This window comes from Lytechinus variegatus, chromosome 2 (assembly GCF_018143015.1).
Source record: "Lytechinus variegatus isolate NC3 chromosome 2, Lvar_3.0, whole genome shotgun sequence".
In the NCBI taxonomy this organism is placed as follows: Eukaryota; Metazoa; Echinodermata; class Echinoidea; order Temnopleuroida; family Toxopneustidae; genus Lytechinus; species Lytechinus variegatus.
This window is the reverse complement of record NC_054741.1, coordinates 24,659,329-24,665,328: the sequence shown is the minus strand read 5'-3', so window position 1 is coordinate 24,665,328 and position 6,000 is coordinate 24,659,329.

Here is a 6,000-nt window from a genome sequence, read left to right as displayed (position 1 = left end):
GACTTTTAGTGTGTCCATTTATATACTATGGTCGTATTCCACTGTCACACTAAGGTTTGTTTTAAACTCTGGTCTAAAGTTATGGTTAAACTATGAGCGGTGAAATGTGACACATATACCTGGGGCCCGTTGCAGAAAGAGTTGCAATCATCGCTACTCTAAAAATCACACACAACTTGATTTTCAACCAATGAACAGCGCGCATTTGGGACTTGCGATTGATTTTTTGATTTGCGTTTAAACGCAACTCTTTCTGCAACGGACCCCAGACCTGCCAACCAGTACATTTTGCGTTTTGGGCGTATTTAGTATGTTTTTGCTACCGAAATACGGCAGTACGTTTTTTTTTCTTTTAAAACTACTTTGGTTTTTTTTTTTTTTTACAAAATCGTAATTTATTGAGAAAAATCAACCATATATGTCTCTATTTCATAAAACTTACACAGATATGGTTATTAGATCAATTTAATTTCAGGTAACTTGTTTTTTTTTTTAAATCATTTTGTTAAAACCAGGGTGAGATATACACCTGTTTCAATGTGTTTTTTTTTTCATCTGCAAGAGCAGTGCGCATTTTAGCTTGCATGCAGCTTGAGCGCTGGGATGAGCGAGTGTGCCATGCACTTTATTATGAAATACACTTTTGTGGGGAAAAATACTGTATTTTTTTATCACAGAATACAATTTTCATTCCCAGTGGTTGGCAGGTCTGATATATCTCAACAGTAGAGTCAATTTATCAGCACATACAGCATTTAAACCATGATTGCTATTTTTAATAAATAACATAGAAAACATGAGAAATGTACATGTAAACAAATTCTGATCATTTTCGGCTTCCCATAATTTTAGTTCAGACACAGACCATGGCCTAACTTTCATATTTAATGCGAAAACATGAGTTTCGCTTAAAAATTGTGAAGTGTGCGGGAGGCTTAAGAAAGAAACCTGTTTTTTACATAACAAGACCATGATTGTTTTCACTCCCATGTTGAAATTATTAAGTCATTATGAACATCATTTTTAAGACCCAATTAGTATACTACAGTTGCTTATCATTTGAGCAATGTGAGCAACTCTATACAAAATAAGAAAAGAAGCCATAAATTTCAGTTTTCAAGGGATTCTTTCTTAGTTATGCAGCAGTGCTTCAACATAAATCACTGCATTTGTTAGAAATATGCCTTCATCATGGTCATAAGCAAAAAATATATAAGTGTTTACAATCACAAAATTATCTTTTCAGTTCTAGAATAGGTCATTGAATTAAAAATAGAACTGTCCCTTTAAGATTTCTTTTATATTATTTGCAGGCGTTTTGTGTAGGGGTTTTATTATAAGTACTTGGTAGTTTATTTTCTTAATTTGATAATGAAAATAACTTGCTTAAATCATGATAAAAACAGTTAGGATTGTTATTCCACAGTTTGAAGTTTGTACTCTAAGAAAAATAGTGATCACTGATTTTCTTCTTTCGAATTGAGGACATGGTAATCTTCGAACTATATGCCTACTTGTGTTGATATTGTTTGAAAGGTGCTTTTCACTTAATTCATACTGAATTGAATATTTTCCCCCTTTTTTGTATTGTTTGTTGATTGTTTGTGTTGAGGCAGTGAAACTCAGTTGATGATTATCAAGTATCTGGTATTGATTTTATTAACCCATGGCCTACTGGAACCACTTGGCACTTGTACAAAACATATATTGGAATTACAAAATTTAGTAGTCAACTGGTTAAAACCCTGTTATGTCCAGGTGAACTTTTCTTTTACCTCAAAGTAGTTCATATTTGAAAATTGACCAAATGTAATTTTAATCACGTAGGTAATCACATTTTTTTTAATTAGGTGAATGCTGATATATTCCTTGTATAGACAAGGTGTCTGGAAATGTGATTAAAAATGATAACATTACTGCATGATTAAATATTATCGATAGTTAATAATTACAATGTTATCGCTCATTTAATGTATCTTGCCTTTGATTCTTTGTGAAGGTAGTGTGTTAAATCTGTTTATGATGATAAATTTTGTGAAATGTCTCTTTATCTTTCGCTGGTTATTTGATTGACTTAATTCGTGAACGGTTTGTATATACTATGTATATTTATGTAAATTATTATATGCATATATTCTATGTTTCAATATTTAAATTATATGAATATGACGGAGACATTCCTTTTTAATTGAAGAAGAGTTCAAAGAACTAATTGTCTGTCTGTGAAATGGAACGAAAGGTGAACATACTAAATGTTAATTGATGCGCTATTGATCAGTTTAATGTTTTAGGTTGTTATTGTGGTCAGTACCTACAGCTTGAAATAAAAAGGGGGCTTTCCGTTTTGGCGGTAAAAGTACTGTAGTAAAGGTAATTATCAGGTGAAGACATTTTCCTGAAATTTCTTCAAGAAACAATGAATGAGAAATAGATTAAGAACCAGTCAAAATTGTTAACAGTCAATTGATTATTATTTTAAAATGTTATGTATCTGCAATGTAAATTATAAGATTCATTATTGATTTTATGCAGTATAAAATTGATTTTTAACAGGATTAATGTTTTGTTTCAAAGACATAAATTTCAGGTCCTTTCCACAATATATGATTTTTAATGATTCTAACAAATATTACAAATCACATTGCCTTCAACGTTGAAAAATTAACTGAATGCAATTAATAACATATTCTAAGTGTCATTTTGATTTCAGGAAAGAATTCTTTATCCAAATATGTGAACATCTAATGTGCATGACAATATGTGAAATTTAAGTAAGTTTTTTTTGTATCTAGCAATACTGTGTTGCATGTAAAACCATGTGTATGTCAAGAATGTAATGAAATAGCTTAAATATACAACGTTCAGATGAACTTCCAAATACATTAAATAGAGGAGTAATGATAGTTTGGTTGGTAAAGAAGTGGTCTGTAACCCCTCAACCTGGGTTTAAAACAAAGAAGATGTTCTATAGTCCTTTGGTAAGGAGTTAGTGTTCAGCATAATACTGTCCATTAGAGGAGCCTTTAGATATAGTTCCCATTTTTTTTATTTTCTTTTAAATTAAAGAACCAATGTCTGAATTCTTTAGTAATTTAACATTAAAATTCTGTTTTCTTCAGTGAGATAATGACATATATAAATACAAAACATGAGTTAAATAACTGGAAAAAAAATTGATTTAGGTATACTGTCAATGCAGGGTTTTGTTTTATTGGATATATTGCTTTGTTTATTTTTTTTGCCCCCACAAATTATAACTCCTTGCATTCTCCCCCCAGTGCTATATGTTCTTAGTTTTTTTCAATCATGGAAAACTGGGGATTCTACCCGGTCCTCTGCAGGTTGCTTTCTCATTATCAATCATCCATGATCTTGTTCATTGATAACTACTACTGTCTGAACCACTCTGTTTGATTTATGCAGGATGGAATAATTAACTATAGACTGTCTTGAATGGTGGATATTGTACAGTGGCATGTGGGAGAGGGTCAACTCATTTCACCCTGTCATGATCCATTGTCTTGGGGTAGTATTACACCGTAAAAACGATGTTTCAAATTTTAAGCCTGTTGTTGAAGCCCTTCACTTTCACATTTAAACAACTTGTTTAATCTTTTTCAAAGAAGCCTGTCACTTTATCAATTGTTTAAACTTTTAAATAATTGTTTAATCTCTTTCAAACAACTTGTTTAAAAGTTTAAGCAATAGTTGTTAAAGTGACGGTTAAAATTTTAAACAGCATTTTTACAGTGAAGGGATTGCTAAAAAACTGAGATTTTTCTTTCTAAAAGAAGTGTCAATATGGTCCTCTGCCCCGGGTTCTGTAAGGCATATTTTTTCTAAATTAGGGTCACTGCAAGTTATTACCCCTCATCGTAAACTGTCCATGATTCATCTGATTATTTCCTTTTTATATTTTTACCTCACATCACAAATTTTGAAGGTTACTCTCAACATATGGTGGTTCTGAACGTGCAATGATATTCATATGAGAATGTGCAAAGTTGCAAATAAAAGCATCTATTACCAATATTCAAAGCATGCAAAGTTGCAATTGTTATCACCAATATTAAGCGCTCTTTGTCAATAATGGTGAATAATCCTAGTCCTGCCTTTAAATGGTCATCATCTGTAGATTATAGATCATGTATTTGTAGCTTTGCACATTTTTTTAGATGAATAAGTACAATATATTATGCACCTTCAGGAACACCATTTCTGAAAAAGAAGTAGAAAAACGTAATTGAGAGGAAAGTAAAGAAATTTTTGATGTGATATTGTGACCTACCTCCTTAAAAGGCAAAACTTATAATAATTGGGGATTTAAGAGGGTGCATAGATTAGTACAATTGAAGTTATTATTTTGTAAGGTGTATAACAGTTAAAGGATATTGGAAAATATGATTAATAGTGCATTGGCTCTAATTACGGTTGACAGGTTATTTATACACTGAGTTTGGGGAACTGGTATGCCATTAAGTTATGGAAAGTTATGAAGAAAAATTACTGTCATAGTATAGAATAAAGGAGAAACTAAATTAATACCAATATCCTACAGCTTGCTATGTTCATTGTTTGTTTTGGAAGCTTGACGTGAATGTGAAATAATTGAAGAGAGGAGCAGGCTAGAAGATATAGTGAGAGAATGAAACAGAAATGTGTAGGGTTAATCGAATAATCAGTATACAAAAAAATTCTCAAAGAGTTTCATTCTGCTTTCATCGAGTAAGTCTAAACACGTTAGACAACAACTAGTTTTCACAAAATTGATATACCCCAAACCTTGGTGTAACAGACAATGCCTTCGAATATGAAGAAGAAAGGTAAGGAACTGAGAATGCGAAGGAGAAAAAAGATGTAGAACAAGAGAAAAAAAAGAGAAAATAGAAGTAAAGGAAGAAGGGGGAAGAAAAAGAGAAAGAAGAAGAGGGAGGAGGAGGAAATGGGAGAGGATTGGAAGAGGTAGAGGAGGAAGAAGAAGAATTAGATGAGATGAAAAGGAAGAAGGGTAGAATTAGCTAAGAGGAAGAGGACGAAGGGAAGGGGGGGGGGGACAAAAGTTGTTATCTTGTTATTTTAGAATTGAAGAAATGCAATTTTTTTAATCAAATTTTTCAAAAATATTCTTTTTCAAACATGTCAAAGTAATTTTTAGAAACGTAATTTTCAGTTAAACATAGACGGATCTAGGAGCCAAAGGGGGCGCGGCCTCCCTATTGGTAGCGCAAAAGAAAAGAAAAAAAGGAGAGAAGAGGAGAAAAAGAGAAGACGTAAACTAAGAGGAGGAAAACTAGTTGATAAAATATGGTGAGGGGAAAACTTAGAAAATATTAATTATTTCATGTCATATTTTCACTGCAGTTTAGAATATCTAGTTTACTTTTGAAGTCAATATAAAAACATATTTCAGCTCGGGCACCAAGCTTTCAGTAATTTTTAAAGAAAAAAATGTTCCGTTTTAATGTTTGAATATAAAATTTTTCAGTTCGCGCTACACACTCGCATTTTTTAAATTGTGAAGTACCTTTGATCTTCGTGCGTACCATAAAGTTCTCGAAAATACCCCTTTTCAGTTCTGATTGACAAATTTATCAACTAGCGCTGCACGCTCACATTTTGATTAGTGGGATATCACATGTATACTTCTATATAAATTCTAACAAACTACTAAAATCATGTTTTCATCCGTTGATTTAATGACAGTTTTATCAAAATATTCGGCTCGCATTGATTGTTATAAATAATTTGACACAAGCATCCTGTTCATGATTTTAAAAAGTGCCTATTATGTCCTGTTTTCAGACCTGAATAAAATAACACTTCGTTCTCTAATTACGCCTATTTCTTGAATGAGATACATATTCTTTTCATGACCTCCTGCAAAACCTAAAATTGCATTCTTTTTTCAGATTTGCATATCATTTTCAGCTCGCGCTTCGAGCTCACATACTTTAAATTTGAAGATACCCATCTTTCTCTTGATAACATAGAATGTCCCGT